This window comes from Nerophis ophidion, linkage group LG07 (assembly GCF_033978795.1).
Source record: "Nerophis ophidion isolate RoL-2023_Sa linkage group LG07, RoL_Noph_v1.0, whole genome shotgun sequence".
Classification (NCBI taxonomy): domain Eukaryota; kingdom Metazoa; phylum Chordata; class Actinopteri; order Syngnathiformes; family Syngnathidae; genus Nerophis; species Nerophis ophidion.
Window position 1 is genome coordinate 20203236 of NC_084617.1, and position 26994 is coordinate 20230229.

The 26994-nt window shown below is 39.8% G+C and overlaps 1 protein-coding gene across 1 annotated transcript in view; it reads left to right on the forward strand.

Moving 5' to 3' along the window:
* Nucleotides 1–16389: 16389 nt before the first annotated feature.
* The window catches only part of shank1 (SH3 and multiple ankyrin repeat domains 1), a 201159-nt gene continuing 190554 nt past the window's right edge, over nucleotides 16390–26994 (forward strand). Inside the window, 1 exon segment of the mRNA XM_061905601.1 lies at nucleotides 16390–16618. The gene's annotated coding sequence lies outside the window, so the exon portion shown is untranslated.

Here is a 26994-nt window from a genome sequence, read left to right on the forward strand (position 1 = left end):
TCAAGACACCGGATGGTCTGGCTACTGCCAGATCATTATTAAGACGACGAGGAATGACAGGAAGGTGAGAAACATTTTTTATTTCGACAGACTGGCGTCAATACTAAAGACGGACTGCACAGTTCCTGTCTTCACAATAAAAGCGCTGCTCCACCCTGCATGCGCTAACAAAATAAGAGTCTCAGAAAGCTGGCGTGCACAAGCTAGCAAGCTACGGAGTTTGCCGCCAATGAATTTCTTGTAAGGTGTCTAAAAAGGAGTATGGAAGCTGGACAAATAAGATGGCTAAAACCAACCACTTTCGTGTGGTATTGGACAGAAAGGAGGAGTTTTTTTCCTCCTTCGTTTGAAAAGGTGGACGTTATCTGCACTATACTGTCTGATTCCCATCAATGCAAGTCATCTGACTCAGGTAATACACCAACTTAAATTCTTGTCCTCATGAGAGAAAGGAATGTTAAACATGCTTGTATTATCATTAAATGCCTACTGAAATGAGATTTTCTTATTTAAACGAGGATAGCAGGTCCATTCTATGTGTCATACTTGATCATTTCGCAATATGGCCATATTTTTGCTGAAAGGATTTAGTAGAGAACATCGACGATAAAGTTCGCAACTTTTGGTCGTTAATAAAAAAGCCTTGCCTTTATCGGAAGTAGCAGACGATGTGCGCGTGACGTCACGGGTTGTAGGGCTCCTCATATCCTCACATTGTTTCCAATCATAGCCTGCAGCAGCAAGAGCTTTTCGGATTGAGAAAGCGACAATTTCCCCATTAATTTGAGCGAGGATGAAAGATTCGTGGATGAGGAAAGTTTGAGTGAAGGACTAGGGGAAAAAAAAGAGGATTGCAGTGGGAGCGATTCAGATTTTATTAGACACATTTACCAGGATAATTCTGGAAAATCCCTTATCTGCTTATTGTGTTGCTAGTGTTTTAGTGAGATTAAATAGTACCTAAAAGTCGGAGGGGTGTGGCAACAGGTGTGTTGACCGTGAGTGTCTCTGAGGGAAGTCACGCAACTGCAGCAGAACGGAAGCTCCGCTGATGTCTCCGGTAAGAGCCGACTTATTGCCACAATTTTCTCACCGAAAACTGACGGTTGACATGTGGTCGGGATCCATGTTCGCTTGACCGCTCTGTTCCATAGTAAAGCTTCACCTTCGGGAATTTTAAACAAGGAAACACCGGCTGTGTTTGTGTGGCTAAAGGCTAAAGCTTCCCACCTCCATCTTTCTATTTTGACTTCTCCATTATTAATTGAACAAATTGCAAAAGATTCATCAACACAGATGTCCAGAATACTGTGTAATTATGCGGTTAAAGCAGACTACTTATAGCTTGGATCGGGCTGGAAAATAATGTCCGCTACAACCCGAGACGTCAAACGCACGTGTCATCATACCGCGACGTTTTCAACAGGATACTTTGCGGGAAATTTAAAATTGTAATTCAGTAAACTAAAAAGGCCGTATTGGCATGTGTTGCAATGTTAATATTTCATCATTGATATATAAACTATCAGACTGCGTGGTCGGTAGTAGTGGGTTTCAGTAGTCAACAAAAATGCATCTTTCATAGATAAATACATATAAATAATATATATGAATGAGGTATAGCCCTTCGACTTGATCAATTGAAAAGTAACTCGCCTGCAGAAAAAGTGGCCACACTGTTAAATTGTAACGCTGATTTTGATTGATTACTAGGTTTTGAGCAATGACATAAAAAAAAAACATCCACTGAAATTATTGGGGTTTTCAAAGGGCCCCTCATAAAAGTGTTTAAAAAAATCTCTATATATATATATTCTTTTTATCATTTAACGCTTAAATCTGGAGAACATCAGGTCTATCCATTGATACTAAGAAAGAAAGTATTTTCGATATTTTGTGACCTCAAAGAAAACCCAATTTTTTTATCAGAAGAAACACAACAGTCAGGCGGTTTAGCTAGGTTGGTACAGCGGACATGCCAGCAACTTAAGGGTTCCAGGTTCGATCCCCGCTTCCGCCATACTAGTCACTGCTGTTGTGTCCTTGGGGAAGACACTTTACCCACCTGCTCCCAGTGCCACCCACACTGGTTTAAGTGTAACTTAGACATTGGGTTTCACTATCTAAAGCGCTTTGAGCCACTAGAGAAAAGCGCTATATAAATATAATTAAATTCACTTCACAACATACGGTGTGCAATATTTTTCGCCAAAATATTAAAATTGAATATTTGATGTGAGGTAAGAGGTCAATAGTTCATAACATTTTTATTTCATAGTTTTTTGAGCAATTGCAGTTAAGAAAAATCCACTATTTTTGGCAATCCAAAGGGAACCCAGTCTTAAAATTAAGTCAAACTTTAAAAAAAAATTTAAAAATTTAAATCCTTAAATTCACGGTGGAAGAGTGGTTAGTGCGTCTGCCTCACAATACGAAGTTCCTGCAGTCCTGGGTTCAAATCCAGGCTTGGGATCTTTCTGTGTGGAGTTTGCATGTTCTCCCCGTGAATGCGACTTGTCCAGGGTGTACCCTGCCTTCCGCCCGATTGTAGCTGAGATAGGCGCCAGCGCCCCCCGCGACCCCGAAAGGGAATAAGCGGTAGAAAATGGATGGATGGATAAATCTCTCGATCAACTTCAAATCTATTCGTCAATTGTTATTTTTAATGTTTTTAATTTTTTTAATGCAATATCCATCCTTACATTTTTCCTACCGCTTGTCCCTTTTGGGGTTGCGTGGGGTGCTGTATGTAGCGTGTCTCAGCAGCATATTTCCCCTTCTAAAATATACTTCGCAGTGGAAAGTAATTGGAGCCTTGAATACGCCAAAACTTCATGTTTCATTATTTCTTTTTGAGTAACCCCATTTTTAAAGGAAAAAAAAACACCCTGCATGGCAGCTTTGTGTTATCAAATGTGCAACTTTATCACCTGTTTGCTTCAGTTTATTTCGAACATGCAAGCATACAACATGATGCATCACAATTTCCAATTTCTCTTTTCAACCATGTGGTGTATGTTGTCAGAAAAATAATAGCACACAGGAAACACAGTAAAGGTGCACCTCTTCATACGGTCACACTTAAGTGTGCAACGTTCCACTTGTTTATTTGTTTTTGTGTAATATTGTTAGAACTAGCTGCAAATGGACCCGAGGCTGCACTTTAGACACCTCTGATGTGAAACATCAAACCAATAGTTGCTAAGTTCCGCCCCTTTTGCTTGACAGCAGCCATGTTTTGCATCCAATCTTGCTGAAGTACTTGCGAGAGCCCTGAAGGTGCTAGTGGGGATTTGAACAAACACCTTAAAGTCACAGCAAGTTTTTTGTGGGCCGCATTGTGCTGTGTGAGAAATTTCAAGTCAATTTGACTCATGTGAGCGGAAGTTGAAAGTTAGTGGTTTAAAAACAGCGCCACCATGTTGTGTATGTTGTAATAAAAATAATAGCACAGGAAACACAGTGGAAGTGCATCTTTTTATACGGTCACACTTAAGTGTGCAACGTTTCCAAAGGAGACGTTTTTGGTACTGCAGCCTTTTTGAATAAACGTTTCGCTTGTTGGACAGAGAAATAAAACACAACATAAAGGCTTAAAGGTATGTTTTTAACTGCTTGAAAAGTAAAACAAATTTTGTTTTAAATACCCTTACTCTCTCAGGGTAATTCTTGTAAGGTTGCAATAATATTTTATTTAGACATGTCAGAAATGCTTCAATAGTGAATAGGCGATACTGCAGAGGCCGGTATCCATCTGATGCCAGTATATCAATATATTTTACACTTTTTGTATGCAACATGTTTTGCATTGATTTGGTTTTCAATGAAAATCTGATATCTTGTTGAAAACGTTAAAGATGATTTTATGCCTTGCGTTTTGCTGATGAACATTGTAATCACAACACCCGACAAAGATTTCAGACACAAGATGAAGTCAGTTGACTTTTTCTCAGCTATATTTATTAGATTCAGGTATACTGAATATGCTTTTCTGTGAAATCTGCTCTTGCAAGTTGTGTAAATAGTAGAGAAATGTTCAACTTTTGGACAAAGGTTAAAATAAACACATTTATTTTTTTTTGCCTATGTAGTTTAGAAAAGGTTGTGTGTAACTTCGACATATATGGGGGGCCCATTTTGTGGCAAGAAGTGCTTAGAAAAAGTCTATTAAAGAGGATGTTTGCTAGCTTAACGTATAGGCTTAGAGGACGCTAACTTTCCTCCGTATTTTAATCATATTATTCATACCCTCTCGTTGCTTTGAGCACGTTTTGTGAGCTAATGACAGCGATTTAATATGTACAGTATATCACAACATTAAGTTATAATATACATTCAATAATAGCTAACGTATAGTAGCTATACTTGGCTAAGTCGCTATCATTACCTGACCACACACAAAGCTTTTGGTCCGTCGACATAAGATAAAAAAAAGTGCCTAATGCTAATGATAGCAGATTTAGCAAAGTTTAATAAATGTACTATCACAGCTAGGTACTGGTACCAAAATTATTTTGATACTTTTCGGTACCTTTCTAAATAAAGAGGGACCACAAATAATTGCACTATTGGCTTCATTTTAACAAAAAATCTTGAGGTACTTTAAACATATTCCCGGGCGCGGCCACCGCCGCTCCTCACTGCTCCCCTCCCCTCCCAGGGGGTGATCAAAGGTGATTGGTCAAATGCAGAGAATAATTTTGCCACACTTAGTGTGTGTGACAATCATTAGTACTTTAACTTTAACTGATATGTTTGTTATTGCAAGTTTGTCTTTGGCGCTAGCTTATTAGCATGTAGCATTGTCAAAAGTACATCCCCACATAGCCAAACAAGCTGAAATGACCACAGTCGCCCCCTAGTGTACTAGAGGCACATTGCGTACGGCCGACAGTCACATTAGAGATAAAAACATGGAAACTACAACTTCACATGAAGCTGTGAAACTACGAGAAACAGAATTACTTGACAAAACAGACTAATTTAATGCATAGAAACGTACTGACTGTAAAAAATGACGGACAAGGCAGCTAAAACATCTTCAATGATTACTTTCAAACTAGTAAAAAGATCATCTATATCATGTGATGTCACCTGTGTCGGCAGAAATGTTCACATTGCAGCCTAAAATAATTCTACTTCTAACTCGAGAAAACATAAGTTTTTTCAAGTAAATTGTATATGATTTTTATGTTTGACACACACACACACACACGCTTTGACTACGGTTGTTGTCCAAGAACCATTAAAAACCGTAACTCAATAAATCAGAAGTTACTCACAGGTTACTCAATACTTCAGTAATGTGTGAAAAAAAACCCTTAAGTAATTATTTTGATGACTGCTTTTTACTTCTACATTATAGTCATATTATTCTAAAGTTCCAAAAAACAAACAAAAACATAAGGCAAAAAAACAAACTATGCAATGAAATAGATCCCAAAGATTTGTCGAGTGATATCAAGGATTATTCGTCGGTTGAGTTCCTAGACATGTCGAAGTATATTCTGCTCTAGATGTCGTTCTAAACGACAAAACAGATGAAAGGCATGGAGGTCTACAAGTCCTTTGCGTGTGACTGGGTCAGGGAAATTGGTATCAAGATTCTCTCGGATTAATAGGCATAGTTTTTGCTCGGGTAATGTTGCATTCCATGACTTAACTTCGCATCTAGCGAAGACGCGTCCTTGAAAACAGAACTGGGAGTAGCCTTGACTCGCTGTTTATTTTCTATTTTCCCATTATGTTAAACACTCATGAAGATAATTAGACACAGCAAATAGTATAAAGATAATACTTCAATGGGAAGTACTAAACGTTAAAAGCATTTCAAAGAAACCTTTAACGAAGGGATCACAGCCAATTCGCACGTTCTTTGACTGTTTTCTTGTCGCCATTTCGGAATTTCTTGACATGTTTCGCCCTTCTTGATTACCTCAAGGAACTTTGAAGAAACGTTTATGTTGCAGGTCCCAGGTAGCCAAGACAAGCAGTCAGATAGCAATGTCCTGTTAAACTGGAGGAAAAAGCACACTGAACGTTTCGGTTGTTCACAGACTGGTCCCTCTCATCAGAATTTGTTAACAGAAATTACAAATCCACAAATCACTTAATTTCCCATATCTTTTGTCACTTTGTATTATGTCAATGTCTTTTACTTCATCTTCACCTCTATTTTCATCAAAGCACTCAATAAACTATCATTAAACTGTTACTGTATCACTGGAGTTATAATTACCATAACAATACTGTATACCTTTTCCCATATATTTTCACATATCCACATCATCACTCCATAACATACAATATAGTGCCCAATTGGACCTTATTGCGCTGTCTTGTCTTTCCCAGGAATATTCACCTTTAAATTAATGCCCTTTTTAGCAACATTAATTTAAGCACTTTACTTTTCTTCATATTATTCTTCTTATAATAGAATTTTTTTAAAAATTTTTTTCCAAGATGGCGCTGCTGTAGTGGCTGCTGTAGGCAGGAGCTCTGTGCTCTTGTGTCATCCTTTTGTGTTTCCCACTTGTTTTCATGTGTTATTATATTTTCTTGCCTTTTGGTCCGGGACCCTTTGGGACTGTGTGACAAGGGGTGCCACTTTCGTGACCTCTGTGGTGCTTTTTTGTGGACTTCTGGATCTGCCTCCCGGGAGCCTTTTGGCCAGGGAGACCAGCTGCAGGGTCTCTGCTACACCGGAGTCGGTTTGGAGGGACTGCAGGAGATGCGGATGAGGGGACAGGGCTGCGGAGCTAGCACTGAGCGCTGGGACGGAGAGTCTTCGCGGTGTCTTGGCTGGGTGAGCAGGTGTCGGACACCTCAGTCACCTTGGACGTATCCTCGCTCATCCATGCGGACTGGACACTGGCCGAGAGTGGAGTCGGCTGTCTTGGTTGCTTTGTTGGGTCTGCTTCTGTCTCTGGCCATGCTCCCTCCACCCCAGCGGACGATGGCGTGGAACACCGCAGAGGCCACCACAGTGGGTATGTTTCTTTTACTTTTTATTCATAGCTGTATGTAGAAGCATCTGGTTGTATCTGCTGCTTTAATGTCTTTAATGTCCTCTGTGTTCTTTGATGTTTGATGTTTCCCTCTTACACACATGTAAGAGGGATGTGTTCTATGGCTATGAGTTGTTTTTTTTTCCCTTGGCCTCAGTCTGCACCCCCTCTCCAGGGCCCAGGCTAAGACTGATTTTTTAAATTTTATTTTAATCTTCTATTTTTTTTCTCCCATTCCCCCCCCTTGTTTACCTGTATCTCATCTTTTTTGTAAGGGGCGCTGGAAGCCGGCAGACCCGTCAGCGATCCTGTTCTGTCTCCCTGTAATGTTTGTCTGATCTTGAATGGGATTGTGCTGAAAATGTCAATTTTCCTGAAGGAACTCTCCTGACGGAATAAATAAAGTACTATCTAATCTAATCTAATCTAGCTTTAAGTTACTGTACTCGAAATGTTCATTGACCATTCCTGAGAGCTTAATTTATATAACCATGTCTAAACACAATAAAATAGCATGTAAAACCTTTTTCAGAAGACACACATTATACAAAATATATTCTAAAATCAATAAGAAAACGGGAGCTCTAACTTGGGAGTCTGAATTAGGATCAGAAGTTCATATACAAACATTGCGCACTGGATTCATTCACAAACACTAACTACACCTTGCAAACACTTTACAGTTAGGCTCCACCATCAGAACGTGTACTTAAAATTATAATGACCACATAGATGTCATTCAGTGAGTTGATTCACCACAACTAACCCGTTAAACAGAAGGAAAAAGTACACAGAATGTTTCAGTTGTTCACAGACTGGTCGCTCTCATCAGAATGACGACACACTTCCGGTCTGCAGCAATCAATTAGGAAGAAATGCTCTACTGTCCCCTACTGACCAAGGTGAATATTAACAAATGTGGAAAGACAGCTCCAAAAACAAATTGAAACCACAAAATAAAATAAATAAATCAACACAAAAATGTGACACATTATGGGCGGGTCACATTTATCCCTTTTGCAATTTGAACGGTTGCAACATCCTAAAATAGCGCCAGAATTGTCAGGTTTAAGCACCAAACTATCTATTAAACAAGACAAGATGCAAGGAATCAAGCAGAGACAGATTTCAATTTTGCTCATTAGGAGAAACGTATTGGGCTGCACACTCAGTTACAGTCTCCCACCACGCTCTGAGGTACAGTCCCCGTGCTCCCCGTTTTATTCAGGAGTTCCCTAGTTTACATCGCTGAGGCTGCTTCTGAATGGGGGGTATGCAAGCAGCCCCAGTAGACGCAATACATGATTATTCAGAATGGAAATATGCTAACATTTGTGATTTCGTCCTGTTTCTGTTTTGTTTGCGTTGCCCACCATGAATTGATTAACGTGGACCCCGACTTAAACAAGTTAGTGGTTAATTGTACGGAATATGTACTGAACTGTGCAATCTGCTAAAAAAGTTCCAATCAATCAATCAATCAATCAATCAAAGGTAATCAAAGTCCGTCCTTGGCTGCCAATATATGGGGCGGCATAGCTCGGTTGGTAGAGTGGCCGTGTCAGCAACTTGAGGGTTGCAGGTTCGATTCCCGCTTGTGCCATCCTAGTTACTGACGTTGTGTCCTTGGGCAAGACACTTTACCCACCTGCTCCCAGTGCCACCCACACTGGTTTAAATGTAACTTAGATATTGGGTGTCACTATGTAAAGCGCTTTGAGTCACTTGAGAAAAGCGCTATATAAATATAATTCACTTCACACTTCACTTCACTGTCAGCTGTCTGTAAGACACAAACAGCAGCAGCGAGGCACTCCTAACTTGCAGTGGAAGATAACAAGTTAAGTGCCTTTTAAGGATAAGTGTTGTGTGATAACTTATATGTAATTATTCTAACAAGCATAGGGCATTTTTCTTCAAAGAAAAAGGCAAAATGCCGCCCAGGACGCTTTTGCAACAGACCTCGCTGTACCGCAACTTCGAGTCTCGCACATGAGCCGGACTTGACCTGTGGTGAATACAAAGAATAAATGAATCTTTGTTCGACGATCATCATTGGCGTCATCTTTGATTCTTCACACGCCCACGCCGTCCTTCTACCTCAAAAGCCTGGAAATAATATTCATAAATAAAGCACCTCAACTTTCTCACTAACCATATTCACTTTTTCAATTTCGACAGAAAAAGTGCACGTCTTTTAAACTTGACATTTATCTGATCAGGCAAAAAGCCCTAAGCCAACACAGGGTGTCCAAAGTGCGGCCCGCAGCATGTTTTTGGATGGAAAAAAAAACAGTAAGAATGTAAAAAAAAAAAAAAAAAAAGCATACGTTTGTGTTGTAATGACAAAAAAGCTGTCAATTTGATACCAACAACTGAGGGGTGTTCAAACTTTTACCACCAAGATCGCATACTGAAAAGTCAAAGTATGCTGGGGCCTTTTTGAAATTGTTTAGAAAAGAAAAAAACGAAGACGCAAGTTGGTATCAGCTTTGGGTTTTGAGTGACAATGTGTGTTATCAGTATCCAAATCTCATCTTCTTTCTCATTACATTAAATCAGGGGTGTCCAAACTTTTTCCACTGAGGGCCGCGCACTAAAACATCAGAGCAAGCGGGGGTTATTTTAATATTTTTTTATTTCAAAAACCAGTCCAATATATGTATAACAAATATACTTTCAAGCCTTCACGGGGACCCCAAAGGGTTTTGGTCAAAAAAATATTAAAAATGTGTCATTATTGAGTATTATTATTTTCATTATTATTCAAGGTTTAAATCTCTAGATCCACATTAAGTCTTTCTGTCAATATAACGTTTTTAACAATTTCAGTTGTATGCTATTATCAAGGAAACCCTGTTTTTTGTGGAAAAAACACAAAATATGCAATATTTTTACCCAATAAAATGTGGAATATTTTACATTATATGATAATTGGAGCCTTAAAAAGGTCAATAACTCATAACAACATTGATATTAATTATTTTGGTTTTCTTTGAGCAATGACACTTAAAAAAAAAAAAATCACACTAAAATATTGGGGATCCAACAGGATTATCACGAAAGTGTTAAACAATAAATTATAAATTTTTTACTATTTACTTTTAACACAATAGTCTCGAGATCAACTTCAGATCTCTTTGTCAATTGTGTTATTTTTGTTTATGTTTTTTGTTTGTTTGTTTTAGGCCCTTCTTTAAAAAAAAAAAACAGCTTGTTTTTTTTATACGACTAACGCAAAATATTCAACATCCATCCATCCATCCATTTCCTACCGCTTATTACCTTCGGGGGGCGCTGGAGGCTAGCTCAGCTACAATCGCGCGGAAGGCGGTGTACACCCTGGACAAGTCGTCACTTCATCACAGAGCCAACACATACAGACAGACAACAAACACACTAGGGCCAATTTTAGTGTTGCCAATGAGCCTATCCCCAGGTGCATGTAACATATTGTATTTAATCATATTTTTAGAATGTGCCATAGGGCCGTTAAAAATTACCTGGGGGCCGCAAATGGCCCCCGGGCCGCACTTTGGACATCCCTGCATTAAATCTTTTTGCTCTTTTATTCACATTTTCACTGTTGTTTTTTTCACCCCTTAATAATAAATATTTGTACACTTTGGTCACCTATAACTAGCTAATAGTTAAGTTTTTTCTTTAAATATACACTATTTTGCCAAAAGTATTTGGCCACACATCCAAATGATGAGAATCAGGTGTCCTAATCGCTTGGCCTGGTCACAAATGTATATAATCAAGCACTTAGGCATGGAGACTGTTTGTACAAACATTTGTGAAAGAAAGAATGGGCCGCTTTTAGGAGCTCAGTGACTGTGTACCAGTGCACAAAGCAAGGTCCCTAAAGACATGGATGACAGAGTCTGGTGTGGATGAACTTGACTGGCCTACACAGAGTCCTGACCTGAACCCGATAGAAGACCTTTGGGATGAATTAGAACAGAGACTGAGAGCCAGGCCTTCTCGACCAACATCAGCGTGTGACATATCCCGTGCGCTTTTGGAAGAATGGTGGAAAATTCCTTCAAAAACACTCCGCAACCTTGTGGACAGCCACCCCAGAAGAGTTGAAGCTGTAATAGCTGCAAAAGGTGGACCGACATCATATTGCACCCTATGTGTTAGGAATGGGAGGGCACTTCAAGTTCATATGTGAGTCAAGGCAGGTGGCCAAATAATTTTGGCAATATAGTGTATGTGGTTTGTTTTTACCATTTATTTTTACAAAATAGAAATATATCATGCATATTTTGACTTTTTAAATATGCGGCCCTTGCTGGAAAAGTTTGTGCACCCGAAGATTAACATATACTCCAAACATGGTTTGTTCCAATAAAACACCTGTCCACCTGACTTGTGATTTCAAAAGTAAGTGTGTTATACATCAATTTGTACAAAAATTATCAAACCATAGGGAATTATGTAATAATATCATTAGAATATTATACAAAACCAGGGAAGTTGGCACTTTGTGAAATTCGCAAATAAAAACAGAATACAATGATTTGCAAATCCTTTTCAACTTATATTTAATTGAATAAACTGCAAAGACAAGATATTTATTGTTCGAACTGAAAAACACATTTTTTTTTGTGCAAATAATCATTAACTTAGAATTTAACGGCAGCAACACATTGCAAAAAAGTTGGCACAGGTGCATTTTTACCTCTGTGTTACATGGCCTTTCCTCTTAACAACACTCCGTAATTGTTTGGGAACTGAGGAGACCAATTTAAATTTTTTTAGGTGGAATTCTTTCCCATTCTTGCTTGATGTACAGCTTAAGTTGTTCAACAGTCCTGGGTCTCCCTTGTGGTATTTTAGGCTTCATATTCCTCCACACATTTTCAATGGGAGACAGGTCTGGACTATAGGCAGGCCAGTATAGTACCCACACTTTTTTAACTATGAAGCCACACTGTTGTAACATGTGCCTTGAAATTGTCTTGCTGAAATAAGCAGGGGCGTCCATGTAAACGACTTTGCTTGGCTGGCAATATATGTTGCTCCAAAACCTGTATGTACCTTTCAGCATTAATGGGGCCTTCACAGATGTGTAAGTTACCCCCCATACCATCACAGATACTGACTTTTTTGTACTTCGTGCCTATAACAATCCGGATGGTTCTTTTCCTCTTTGGTCTGGAGGACACGACGTCCAGAGTTTCCAAAAACTATTTCAAATGTGGACTCGTCAGACCACAGAACAATTTTCCACATTGCGTCAGTCCATCTTAAATGAGCTCGGGCCCAGTCAAGCCGGCGGCAATTCTGGGTGTTGTTGATAAACGGCTGTGGCTTTGCATAGTAGCCTTTTAACTTGCACTTACAGATGTAGCGAAGAACTTTAGTTACTGACAGTTGTTTTCTGAAGTGTTCCTGAGCCCATCTGGCGATATCTTTCACACACTGATGTCGATTTTTGATGCAGTTGATCGAATGTTTACGGCCTTGTCACTTATGTGCAGTGATTTCTCCAGATTCTCTGAACCTTTTGATTATATTACGGACCGCAGATGCTGAAATCCATAAATTATTTGCAATAGCTCGTTGAGAAATGTTGTTCTTAAACTGTTCGACAATTTGCTCACACATTTGTTCACAAAGTGGTGACCCTCACCCCATCCTTTTTTGTGAATGACTGAGCATTTCATGGAAGCTGCTTTTATACCCAATCATGGCACCCACCTTTTACCAATTAACCTGTTCACCTGTGGAATGTTCCAAATAAATGTTTGAGCAATCCTCAACTTTCTCAGTCTTTTTGCCACTTGTGCCAGCTATCCCGAAACATGTTGCAGGCATCAAATTACAAATGAGCTTATATTTGCAAAAAATTAGGTTTTTCAGTTTGAACGTTAAGTATCTTGTCTTTGCAGTCTATTCAATTGAATATAAGTTGAAAAGGATTTGCAAATCATTGTATTCGTTTTTTTATTTACCATTTACACAACGTGACAACTTCACTGGTTTTGGGGTTTGTAGTATAAAAATGGCTTCACACAAATAAACAAATACAATTCTTCGTAGGGCCCTGATCTGGCTAACAATATGAGCAACACAACAACATAAATATTTGTGATGGAGATCGGAAAAATATCAACCTGATACCGACTCTTGGTATCGATACGATCGACTACTGCCACCTTCTTCTTCCTCCTCCCCCTCTTCTTTTTCTTCTTCGTCCCCTCTACTGGCTCGGCAGCGTTTGACCCACTTGTGCGTTGCCTTCTCGCAGCTGTGCTCTTCACTCATTCGTCCACTGGGGTGGACAAAAAGACATGGTGATGATGATGATTATGAAGAAGAAGAAGGAGGGAAAAACTCAGTGGAAGTAAGGCGAGCTTTTGCTTGACCGCCGCTCATGTTGCCAATCATCATGATGGCGCTGATGTCTTCATGCTCGCTGGACCTCCTCTGCAGGAGCGCACGCACACACACACACACACACACACACGCACGCACGCACGCACGCACGCACGCACGCACGCACGCACGCACGCACGCACGCACGCACGCACGCACGCACGCACACACACACACACACACACACACACACACACACACACACACACACACACATTCTTGTATGTGTTACCTTCTTGAGACCTGAGAGAAAAAAAATAAAATTACCTCTTCAGGACCACCCTTTCTGTATATATAAAGATGTGTATTTACAATATTAATAATATATACATATTATGTAAATATAAAAAAGATAAGCTTTTAGTAAAAAAAAAATGTTTAGTTTTAGTTTTAAAGGTAAACATTTTTATTTCAAATGTAACCTTCCTCTTATTATAATCCCCTCAGCTATGCAGGTAGAAAGGAAAGGAAATGTCAACACAATCATGGAAAACCATCAATGTACGCTGGAAGCCGGCAGACCCGTCAGCGATCCTGTTCTGTCTCCCTGTAATGTTTGTCTGATCTTGAATGGGATTGTGCTGAAAATTGTAATTTTCCTGAAGGAACTCTCCTGACGGAATAAATAAAGTACTATCTATCAATCTATCTATGTAAACAAATGTGAAAAATCAAATTGAACACTTACAATAATCCATTAAAAATGAAGGTTAAAAAAATAAGGAATATATAAGAAATGCTCTGCGATGAGGTAGTGACTTGTTCAGGGTGTACACCGCCTTCCGCCCGATTGTAGCTGAGATAGGCACCAGCGCCCCCCGCGACCCCAAAGGTAATAAGCTGTAGAAAATGGATGGATGTATATAATTGGTTTTTAATCTTCATTATTTATTTCAAGTTATTACAGTATGTCTCTATATCCAATTAAAAAAATAAAAATCTGGCCAAAGGGGGGGCATTTAAATTTCTTACGCACACTTATTACATATGTTGGCCAGAGGGGGAGCACTTCAAACTTTTTACACACTTGTTATTTCATATGTTGACCAGAGGGGTAGCACTTTTAAAACCGACACACAGTCAATTTGAAAAATCCCTCCTTTTTGGGCTCACCCTAATTTTGATAGATTTCACCACCAGGTATGCAAATGAGATCTAAATTTTTTTGGATTGTGCTTAAGGCCGATGACAAACGAGTCATGGACCACAGGTGGCCCCTGTGCCACACTTTGGGCAGCCCAGCTGTAGAAGCTAACTGTTAATGGCCACTATAGTCTTAGTAACGTAGTGTATTTGTTCATGGTCACATATGGGACGCGGGCTGTTTTACGTCAACACCAGAAGTCGTAAAATCAGCTGTTTACCTGGCGGGTTTTTTGGGGATCAATAGGGAAGTCCTTCTTTGGCTTTTTTTTGTTATCATATATTGCCGCCTTTGCACCTGTCCTTGTCCTAACTTGTTCACCTGTCCTCATATGGAAGACACATTTCCTTGTTGGTGTCTCAAGAAAGGTAGTAATACAAGAACACAAACATTCTTGTATTTGTTACCTTTTCTTGAGACCTCTGAAAAGTGCCTACCTCTTTAGAACCACCCTTTCCAGATATATAAAGATTTGTATTTACAAGATTGATATTATATGCAAATTACGCAAATATAAAAAGGTAAGCTTTTAGTAAAATGTTTTTGTTTATTGGTTTTTAATCTTCATTATTTACTTCAAGTTATTACAGCATATATATATATTTATATACATATATATATATGTATATATATATATATATATATATATATATATATATACATATGTATTTCAAAATTAATTTTGGCCAACGGGTGCGCATTTCAATTTCTTACACACACTTGTTTTTACATATGTTAGCCAGAGGGGGAGTACTTCAAATTTTTACAAACACTTATTTCATATGTTGACCAGAGGGGGGGAGTACTTTTAAAACCGACACACAGTTTTCAGCACAGTCCCACTCAAGAGCAGACTAACATTAGAGGGAGACGGAACAGGACCGCTGACGAGTCAGCTAACTTCCGGCGGCCCTTAGAAAGGTGAAAAACAGGTAAACATTGGTGAAGGCGGGGATGAGTAAAAAAATATTCAGTCTAAAGCTGTACTCCCGGGTAGGGGGTTCAGACTGAGACCAGGAAAAAAAAACCTCAGTAGCCATAGCGCACACAAACAAGTTACAAAGAACACACAAGACTTGCAACAGAGTCAATTTGAAAAATCCCTCCTTTTCAGAACCACCCTAATTTAGATAGATTCCACCACCAGGGGTGCAAATGAGACATCCACTATTAGATGCAATGGTTTTCCGTATTTGGACCATGATTTATGTCCTAACTTGTTCACTCATATGGAGGGTACTTTTCCTTGTTGGTGTCTCAAGAAGGGTGGAAATACAAGAAAACACACACAAACACACAAACACACACACACACACACACACACACACACACACACACACACACACACACACACACACACACACACACACACACACACACACACACACACACACACACACACGCACACACACACACACACACACACACACCATGTAAGATAAGAATAATACAGGAATGGCTTCCTTACCATTGTTACTTCATCATCTCAGCTTAACATTCCTGTGTGTGTGTGTGTGTGTGTGTGTGTGTGTGTGTGTGTGTGTGTTGCTTTGACTGCTGATGAAAAAAAAAGAAAAAAGAAAAAAAGAGTCCAACTCCTAACATCAAACACAGGGAGTGATGGAGAGGGAAGGAGGGGTGGGAGGGGGGGGGGGGGCATGCCCGGGATGAGAGGATGGAGCTGGGGGAAGGAGGGGTGTGGGAGGGGTTTCGGCGTAAACGAGCACTGTAAGTGTTACTCCAGGAGGACCCAGGTGGGTGGGGGTGTGGCGTCGGGGGGCAAGAACAAACGCTCCTCCGTCCTCGGGCATCTGGATGAACACCCTCTGACTCCTCTGTTAAGAAGAGGAGGAGGAGAGAGAGAGAAGGGGGGAGTAGTAGGAGGAGGAGGAGGAGGAAGAGGCAGCTTCGTTGCCACGGCGTTGATTCTTTACAGTCTTCCACCTTTTTTTTTTTTTAATCTTTCTCTCCTCCAGAACATCCTCTTCTTCTTCTTTCCTCGTCGTTCCTGCTCGCCTCCTTCTCCTCTCTTCATCACCACCATCATCTTCATCATCTCCAGGCAGCGCAGAAGACAGTAAGAACCACTCTTCATTTTTTATCTGTGTGTGTGTGTGTGTGTGTGTGTGTGTGTGTGTGTGTGTGTGTCGCATGCTCCAGTTAGCACCACGTTTGCAGGGATGTTGAGGGTTTGATTCGCGTAAAGCCCGACGAGTTTTAGATGATCCTTGTGCCGACGTGTTGCCCTTGAGCAAGGCAGCCAGTGGGATGCCGCAAAGTGTAGCATCGCCCCCCTCCCTCCCCCCGCCCCCGTGCCGACGATGATGTGTGTTAACGCGTGTAAAGGACGTGTGTGCGTCTCCCGTCGTAAAAAGGAGCAGCTGCTTCGTGTCAGCCCATCGCACCGCTCGCCAAGTCCCGCCCACATGCTGTACTGTACTGTACTGTACCTCTCTATGTACTGTACTATATGCAGCGGCATGCACATTGAAGGCTAACTAGTGCGTGAAATGCCACCTTTGACACATCAGGTGGCAAGCACCTGAGTGTCGTAACCGTGGGAACCAGAGCGGGGAGGCGAGTGGATACTTTTTCCGGAGGGGGCTACAGATGTTCAGCAGCAGCGGGTTAATATCAAGCAACCCCCCCTAGTCATGATCACACCGCCTACAGGAAGTTGCTGCCTGTCTTAGCAGGTCGACCATATTTGCCGGCGAGCTACCTGGGCAGGTGTGCGATGTACGGCCTGAAGGTGACAGGAGGTGTGACATTTGGCATGTGTGGATAATTGACATGATGCGTACAGTTTACACTTTACACTGTAAACCAGGGGTCTCAAACTCACTTTACCTGGGGGCCACTGGATGCAGAGTCTGGGTGAGGCTGGGCCGAGAGAAAAGATTTCCTTAAAAACTTTTTGCATACTCCTCAGCATGTCTAGTTGTGTAATGAGGTTTTCACATTGTATCCCTCAACTTTCTCTGTGCAAATAAGACACATCGGGGCGCCCCTGTGCTCAACAAAGAAATATTGCATCCCCCACTTTTCCTGGAATTGTCTTTGCTCATCACTAACCCTTTTCTTCACTGCAAGCTTTGAAAATGACATGTTTGGGGTTGTAAAATATATTTGTATTTATCCGACGCACGAAGAATAATGTTATTTCCGCAATGTGTCGTTACGCTTTTCCTCCCTACAGCAACACGGTGGTCGGTGGATAATAGTAAAGTACCTGGATAGCGAGCGCAAAAAAAGTGACGGCGTCATATAGAAATATATGTAGTGGTCATCGTGTGAGGCAATGCAAATTAAACAATAAAAAAAATAACAATTTGAATTGGTCCAGGTTATCGGGGACTATTATTACTGACGGACAGGTGTCGCAGTGTGACTGCAGCCAGGCACTTAAGAAAACCCTTGTCTCCATGGCAACATCTCTGTCGCTTTCACTCACTTGCCGCTTTTCCACTAACGCAGGGGTAGGCAACCCAGAATGTTGAAAGAGCCATTTTGGACCCAAATAACACAATGCTGTCAAGCGCCATTTATATAAAACTTGCGGGTCGCACCGCCATTACACTTTCATATTAAGGTGGGGGCCGCAAAATAACGTCTCGCGGGCCAATTGCGGGCCGCGTGTCTGAGACCCCTGCTGTAAATTGTTGATGTAACGCGGGGTGTTAGCAGCCTTGCGAACGTTCTGTTTGTAAACTGTAGGAAAACCTTTGCAGCCTCGCTAACTTACCAAACGTTAGCAGCCTTGCGACAATGTAGCTACTCAACGTTAGATACTTTGCGGAAGTTTTGTCGTAAATGTTTCAAAACGTTACAAACCTTGTGTGACAGGTCTCCTGCCGTCATCGTGTGGGTTGCAGGGACCATCGATGCAAGACGCATTGTAGCAGGTTTGACACTCGTTTATTCTTTCAACAAACAGTGTTGACTCCCAGTTGGTCGCGTCAATTTCTAGCACGACCTCTTTTCCTGCTCGTCTCCGCGCACCTTTCGGTGGCCGGTGGCTGCGTCTTCCATCTGTCCTCTGGTTGCTCTCGTCGTCTTTGTCGTCGTCATCTGTTGCAGTTTCTCCTCTGTCTTCTGCCCCGATTGCTCCTCCCTCTCCCCTTTTATGCTGCAGGAGAAGATGCAGTGATTGAGAGCAGGTGTGTGAACTACGCACCTGACTTAGATTGCCGCAGCGTCGCTCCAAGCGTGTACCGCCTCTCCGCTCCGCCGCACACTCCGCCCCCTGACCGCCATCTTGGGTAGGACCGCCGTTTGTCCTACCCTGCTGTCGGCTCGTCGGCTCCGTCTCTCCCCACCTTGTTTAAGCTATGTTTGGAACCTTTACTAAATGTTTGCAGCCTTGCAACAATTTAGCTTGCAAAATTTTGTAAACGCTCGCTACCTTGCTGAAGTTTTGTTCGTAAATCATTCAAAACGTTAGCAACCTTGCAACAATGTAGCTACTCAACGTTAGATACTTTGCGGAAGTTTTGTCGTACATTTTTCTAAACATTAGAAGCGTGGTTAAAGCAATGTTTGTAAACTTTACTAAATGTTTGCAGCCTTGCAACAATTTAGCTTGTAAACTTTACTAAACGCTAGCAACCTTGCTGAAGTTTTGTTTGTAAATTCTTCAAAACGTTAGCAGCCTTGTTTACGCTTTGTTGATGTTGTGATTGTGAACTTTACAAAATGTGAGTATCCTTACCGATTTTTTTCTTGTTAACATTAGTAACCTTTTAACAGCTTTACTCATGAACTTTACCAAATGTTAGCAGACTATCAAAAATGTACCTTTTAAATCCTACTCAACGTTGGATGCCTTGCAGAAGTTTTGTCGTAAATGTTTAAAAACTTTAGAAGTCTTGTTTACGCTTTGTTTGTAAACTTTACTAAATGTTTGCAGCCTTGCAACAATTTAACTTGTAAACTTTACTTAACGCTAGCAACCTTGCTACAGTTTTGTTCATAAATTCTTCAAAACGTTAGCAGCCTTGTTTACGCTTTGGTGAGGTGCTTGTGAACTTTACAAAAAGTGAGTATCCTTGCTGATGTTTTTCTTGTTAACATCAGTAACCTTGTAACAACTTTACTCATGAACTTTAACAAATGTTAGCAGCCTTGCAAAAATGTAGCTTGTATACCCCGCTCAACGTTAGATGCCTTGCGGAAATTTGTCATACATTTTCAAAACTTTAGAAGCCTTGATTACGCTTTGTTTGTAAACTTTACTAAATGTTTGCAGCCTTGCAACAATTTAGCTTGTAAACTTTACTAAACGCTAGCCACTTTGCTGAAGTTTTGTTCGTTAATTCTTCAAAACGTTAGCAGCCTTGCAACGATGTAGCTACTCAACGTTAGATACTTTGCGGAAGTTTTGTCATAAATTTTTCTAAACATTAGAAGCCTTGTTTAAGCTATGTTTGTAAACTTTACAAAATGTTTGCAGCCTTGCAACAATTTAGCGTGTAAACTTTACTTAACGCTAAACACCTTGCTGAAGTTTTATTCGTAAATTCTTCAAAACGTTAGCAGCCTTGTTTACACTTTGGTGAGGTTAGTGCTTGTGAACTTTACAAAACATGAGTATCCTTGCTGATGTTTTTCTTGTTAACATCAGTAACCTTGTAACAGCTTTACTCATGAACTTTACCAAATGTTAGCAGCCTTGCAAAAATGTACTTTGTAAACCCTACTCAAGGTTAGATGCCTTGCGCAAGTTTTTGTCGTAAATTTTTCAAAACGTTACAAACCTTGTTTAAGCTATGTTTGGAAACTTTAATAAATGTTTGCAGCCTTACAACAATTTAGCTTGTAAATTTTATCAAACGCTAGCAACTTTGCTACAGTTTTGTTCATAAATTCTTCAAAACGTTAGCAGCCTTGTTTACGCTTTGGTGAGGTTGTGCTTGTGAACTTTACAACACGTGGGTATCCTTGCTGATTTTTTTCTTGTTAACATTAGTAACCTCTGTAACAGCTTTACTCATGAACTTTACCAAATGTTAGCAGCCTTGCAAAAATGTAGCATGTAAACCCCACTCAACGTTAGATGCCTTGCGGAAGTTTTGTCGTGAATCTTCAAAACGTTAGAAGCCTTGTTTACGCTTTGTTTGTAAACTTAACCAAATGTTTGCAGCCTTGCAACGTTTTAGCTTGTAAACTTCACTAAACGCCAGCCACTTTGCTGAAATTTGGTTTGTAAATTCTTCAAAACGTTAGCAGCCTTGCAACAATGTAGCTACTCAACGTTAGATACTTTGCGGATGTTTTTTCGTAAATTTTTCGAAACGTTACCAACCTTGTTTAAGCTATTTTTGAAAACTTTACTAAATATTTGCAGCCTTGCAACAATTTAGCTTGTAAACTTTACTAAACGCTAGCAACTTTGCTGAAGTTTTGTTCGTAAATTCTTCCAAACATTAGCAGCCTTGTTTATGCTTTGTAAAAGTTGTGCTTGTGAACCTTACAGAACTTTAGTATCCTTGCTGACGGTTTTCTTACAACGTTGAAACAACATGCTTTTTGATGACGTTTAATCAATGTTGGGTTCTGACGTTGATTCAAACCATTGAAATGTGGTCATTTCCCAACCAATATTCCACCACACAAATATAACGTTGAAACAAGATGCTTTTTGACAACGTATAATCAATGTCGGGTTCTGACGTTGATTTAAACCATAGAAATTTCGTAATTTCCTAACCATTATTCTACAACACAAATACAACGTTGAAACAACATGCTTTTTGACGTTAAGCCTTGTTGAAGTTTTTTTTCCTAAATTCTTCAAGACGTCAGCAGCCTTTACGCTTTGTTGAGGTTGTTCTTGTGAACCTTGAAGAACTTTAGTATCCTTGCTGATGTTTTTCTTGTTAACATTAATAACCTTTAACAGCTTTACTCATGAACTTTACTAAACGTTAGCAGCCTTGCTAATGTTTTGTTTGTAAACTTTACTAAACGTTAGCAGCCCTGCTGGCATTTTGTTCCTAAACTTTACTTAGCGTTAGCAACCTTGCTGGCATTTTGCTCGTAAACTTTACTAACCATTAGCAGCCTTGCTGACGTTTGTTCGTAAACTTTACTAAACTTGAGCAGCCTTGCTGAAGTTTCGTTTATAAATTTGTAAACTGTTCATAAACTTTACCAAGCTTTTCTGAAGTTTTTTTTGTACATTCTTCAAAACATTAGCAGCCTTGTTTACGCTTTGTTGTGCTTGTGAGCCTTACAAAACAAGAGTATCCTTGCTGACGTTTTTTTAGTAACCGTTAACAGCTTTACTTGTAAACTTCACTAAACGTTAGGAGTCTTGTTAATGTTTTGTTTGTAAATTTTACTAAATGTTAGCAGCCTTGCTGACGTTTTGTTCGTAAACTTTACTTAACGTTAGCAGCCTTGATGAAGTTCTGTTCGTAAAATTTGCTAAACATTAGCCGCCATGCTGGCGTTTTGTTCACAAACTTTACAAAATGTTAGCAGCCTTGCTGAAGTTTTGCTCGTAAATTTGTAAACTTGACTAAAAGTTAGAAGCCTTGCTGAAGTTTTGTTCGTAAGTTCTTCAAAGCGTCAGCAGCCTTTCTTAGGCTTTGTTCGTAAACTTGACTAAACGTTAGAAGCCTTGCTGAAGTTTTGTTCGTAAATTCTTCAAAACGTTAACAGCCTTGTTTACGTTTTTTTCGCAAACTTTGCTGAGGTTGTGCTTGTGAACCATACAAAACGTGAGTATCCCTGCTGAAGTTTTTCTTGTTAACATTAGTAACCGTTAACAGCTTTACTCGTAAACTCTACAAACATTAGCTGCCTGGCTGTTTTGTTTTGTAAACTTTACTAAAGTTTAGCAACCTTGCTAATGTTTTGTTCATAAACTTTCTAAACGTTAGCAGCATTGCTGGCGTTTTGTTCTTAAAGTTTAGTAAACATTAGCAGCCTTGCTGAAGTTTTGTTCGTAAATTTGTAAACTGCTCGTAAACTTTACTAAAAATTGGAAGCCTTGTTGAAGTTTTGTTCGTAATTTCTTCAAAATGTCAGCAACCTTGTTTACGCTTTGTTGAGGTTGTGCTTTTGACCCTTACAAAGTTAGCCCTGCTAATGTTTTGCTTGTAAACGTTACAAAACATTAGCAGCTTGCAAAAATTTGGCTCGAAAACTTTACTTAACTTTTGCAACCTTGTTGAAGATTTGTTCATAAATTTTTCAAAACGTTGTCAGCCTCGCTGACGTTTTGTAAGTAAACTTTACAAATCTGTAGCAACCTTGCTTATACTTTGTTCAGAAAGCTTATTAAATGTTTGCAGCTTTGCTAAACTTTAATTTACAAAACTTTTGTACCCCTGCTGTTTTGCTTGTAAACATTACTAACTGTTAACGTTGCTTGTAAACTTGACTGAATATTAGCAGCCTTGCTAAAGTTTTGCTTGTAAACTTTCCACACTTTGTACAAATTTGTCCACACTTTGTCCAACTTTGCGCAAAATTTGTCCACACTTAGTCAAACTTTGTCCACACTTCGTCAAACTTTGCCCACACTTTGTCCCCACTTTGTACCACCTTGTCCACACTGTGTCCCATTTTGTCCACTATGTTCATCATACTTTGTCCCACTTTGTACCACATTGTCCAATCTTTGTCTACGCTTTGTCCATGCTTTGTTCCACTATCCCCATTTGTCCACACTTTGTCCACACTTACTGTATGCTTTGTTTCAATTTGTCCACACTTTTTTTCCACTTTGTCCACATGTTGTTCCTCTTTGTCAACGCTTACTTCACGCTTTGTCCCACTTTGTCCACTCTTTTCCCACACTTACTCAATGCTTTGTCCCCCTTTGTTTACACTTTGTCTCCCATTGTCCATCTTTGTCAACGCTTACTTCACGCTTTGTCCCACTTTGTCCATACTTTTTCCACACTTACTCGATGCTTTGTCCCAATTTGTCCACACATTTTACGACTTTATCACACTTTACTCACACTTTGTCCCCCATTATTCACCTGTTGTTCCTCTTTGTCCACACTTTGTCAATGCTTACTTCACGCTTTGTCCCACTTTGTCCATGCTTTGTCCACACTTACTCGATGCTTTGTCCCAATTTGTCCATACTTTTCCCCACTTTTTCCCACTTTATCTCACTTTGCTCACACTTTGTCCCCCATTGTCCACACTTTGTCCCCTATTGTCCACACTTTCTTACACTTTGTCAACGCTTACTTCACGCTTTCTCCCACTTTGTCCCACATTGTTCACACCGTGTCCTACCATGTCCCACTATGTCCCACCATGTCTCACCATGTCCTCAGTGTTTTGGCCACACTGACGCTGACGAGTGACAAGTGTTTGTTATGAGTCAGTTTTCGCTTCTGAGTCGGATTTCAGACGCGTTTGCTAATGTGGTTATTTGATGGTCGGCTGAGGAAAAGTGGACTGATGAGCGATGAGCACTCCAGAACGTCTTCTGTTGGTTCAGATGGCGAGCAGATGGTTTGATTCCTGGATGTGACGATGAATTCATTAGCAACTTTTAGCATCTTTTGCTCGACAGGAGCAGATTGTTTACATCAACAACAACTTGCAACTAATCTATGTGCAACAAACAAGCAGCACAATTTAGTGTTGACACTGAGCTTTGTCAATTCTGATACGATACCGATATTACAGCCCTTGAATATTGGCCGATACTGATATCCGATATCAGCAGGAATCATACATACTTTGACTATTTTGCAGTGAGGAATGTTATAAAAGATTTGATCAAATTAAATGAGTCAGAGAACCAGTAATTTTAATTCTGGTTAAAAAAAAATATGAAGTTAAGATCCTGATGCTGTTAGTTGAATGATGCGGACCCGTTTGATACTTTTTGAATACACTTCTGCCTTTGAGACTTTGTATGTGTAAGGAATAGGCAACTAACATTATTTGATACTTGTTTATACTGACAAATGTGCTGTTCGACACTGCAATATTGTTTAATGATTAATATGCATGTCTACCTTGTGTGCTATTTTGCGCGTAGCTGTCGTGTAACTGCCAGCTCCTGGTGGCCTTTAGCCTAGCATGTTTAACTTGTGTTAATGATTTGACTGAAGTAGAATAAATGGTGTGCTTCTGCAAAACAAATCTACCTTCAGGTACAAATGAAGTCACTTGACACGGCTCATTGGAGGACATTGCTTGTATGAGACCGTTTAGATACAAGCCGATACTTGTTTTTTTTTTTTTGCTGATATCGGCCTGATAGCCGATATTAATATCGGATTGGGATAACCTTGGCAACAAATCACTTTTTGGGAACTTTCTTGGTTACTCGGCAGCTAAAGGGGCGGAGTTACACCTAACGCAGCGTGTTGATTGGTGGTCAGAAAAGGGACACTTTCAGAATGGGAATAATTCACTACACACTCCCAAACCTTGACCCACCAAGGAGACCCGTGTCGTAGATATTTTTTTAAAGGGCCGCGGCACATTCTTAAAATAATGTTTTAAAAAAAACGAACAGAGAATTAAAAAAAGTGGAATAAAAGAGCAAACGTAAGGAGAAAAAGTTGCAATGTTGACTCTACTAACACAAAGCTGCCACGCAGGCAGTTTTTTTCCTTTAAAATTGTCATTAAAAAAAATAATGAATTCAAGTCAATGTTATGAATTATTGACCTGTTCAAGGCTCCAATTCCTTCACATTAAATAGTCCGCTTTGAAATGTTTTTTTTTGTGAGAAATATTGCATATTTTGTGTGTTTGCCATGTAAAAAACTAAGTTCTCTTTGACCAAAAGGGCATAAAACAAAAAGCATAAAAAATAATAGACTTTTAATCGGCGGATAAATATGAAGTTGATTTAAAGCATCGATTCTCAAACTGTGGTATATGTACCACTAGTGCAGTGGTTCTTAACCTTGTTGGAGGTACCGAACCCCACCAGTTTCATGTGCGCATTCACCGAACCCTTCATTAGTGAAAAATTTATGTTTTTTTTTTTCAAATTCTAGACAAAGTTATATGTTTTTGGTAACACTTTACTATAGGGAACATATTCTAAGCAACAAAGACTTAATTTTGTCATGATCTGTTGTCTGGATTATGTTTTTGTTATTTTTTTGTTAGTTTTTGGACTCTTTTAGTTCCTGTTTGCGCTCCCTTGTTTTGTTTGTTTACCATATGACTTATGATTTTCTCCTGCCTCTGGTGTTCGGACCGCGCACCTGTTTCTAATCACGACCCTATTTGCCAGTCAGTCGGCCTGGCGTCATTGCTTGTTTTCATGCGATACCACAGTTCATGTTGCTCGATTCATGCTGTATCCACGAAAGTCTTGTTTATTTCTTGCCCCAGTTTCGTGTTTGTTCGAAGCCATAGTTTATCCTTGTTTGTTTCATGCCACAGTTTTGTGTTTGTTCCACGCCATGGTTTATGTTTGTTTACCTCATGCCCTGCCAAGATTTATCGAGTTAATAAATATGTTCCTACCTGCAAGCCTTGTCCGGAATAGTCCGTTTGCATCCCAGGAGAACAAACCTCGCTGTAAGCTGCGACCCCTCCGTCATGACAGAATGATCATAAGTCGGTATGGTAACCAAACAAAACAAGAGACCGCAAACAGGAACTAAAAAATTTCCAAAAAATAACAAAAACATAATCCAGACCACAGATCATGACCAATTTAGAGTTATTTGGACACTAGGGGAACATATTCTAAGTAATAAAGATTTCATTTAGAGTTATTTGGTTAAGGTTAGGGTCAGGGTTACAGGGTTAGGGTTATAATAAGGCCATGCCAAATAGGCATTAATAAGTACTTAATGAGTAGTCGAGAGCCAATATGTTACTAATTTGCATGTTAATAAGCAACTAATTAATGGTGAATATGTTCCCCATACTTAAGTGTTACCATGTTTTTTTTACTGGTGCACAAATTGAACCGTGCATGAACATCACCTTGTTCAAACAACAAAAGCAACACAGTGAATAAACTCACAACCAATTACACACCTGCAAATCAATCAGCTGTTGCCATATCCGTAACACGCCGATAGGAAGAAGTTTGTATTTACACGATGAGTCGGGTGTGTTTTGACCTCCGCCGAACCCCTGGGGCCGACTCACCAAACCCACGTTAAGAACCACTGCTCTAGTGGTACGCTAGCTCCATTTATTGGTACGCCAAATAATCACGTCATTGAAGTACAGTGTTTTATTTTCCTATATTCAAACTCAGTGTTACTGTTCAAACTGTGTGCAATGTTACAGTGAGCAGCATATAAAATATACTTGTTAAATAAATTCTTTGCCTTGTTTTTAATGAATACTTAGGCCTACTATGCTACTATATTTTAGTGTTGATCTTTCTAGTGATACTTGGAGAGCCATTTTCTTTTTCTGATGTGGTACTTGTGAAAACAGTTTTGAGAGCCATTGATCTAGTATTTTTTTTTGTGAAAATGTATGACTTAT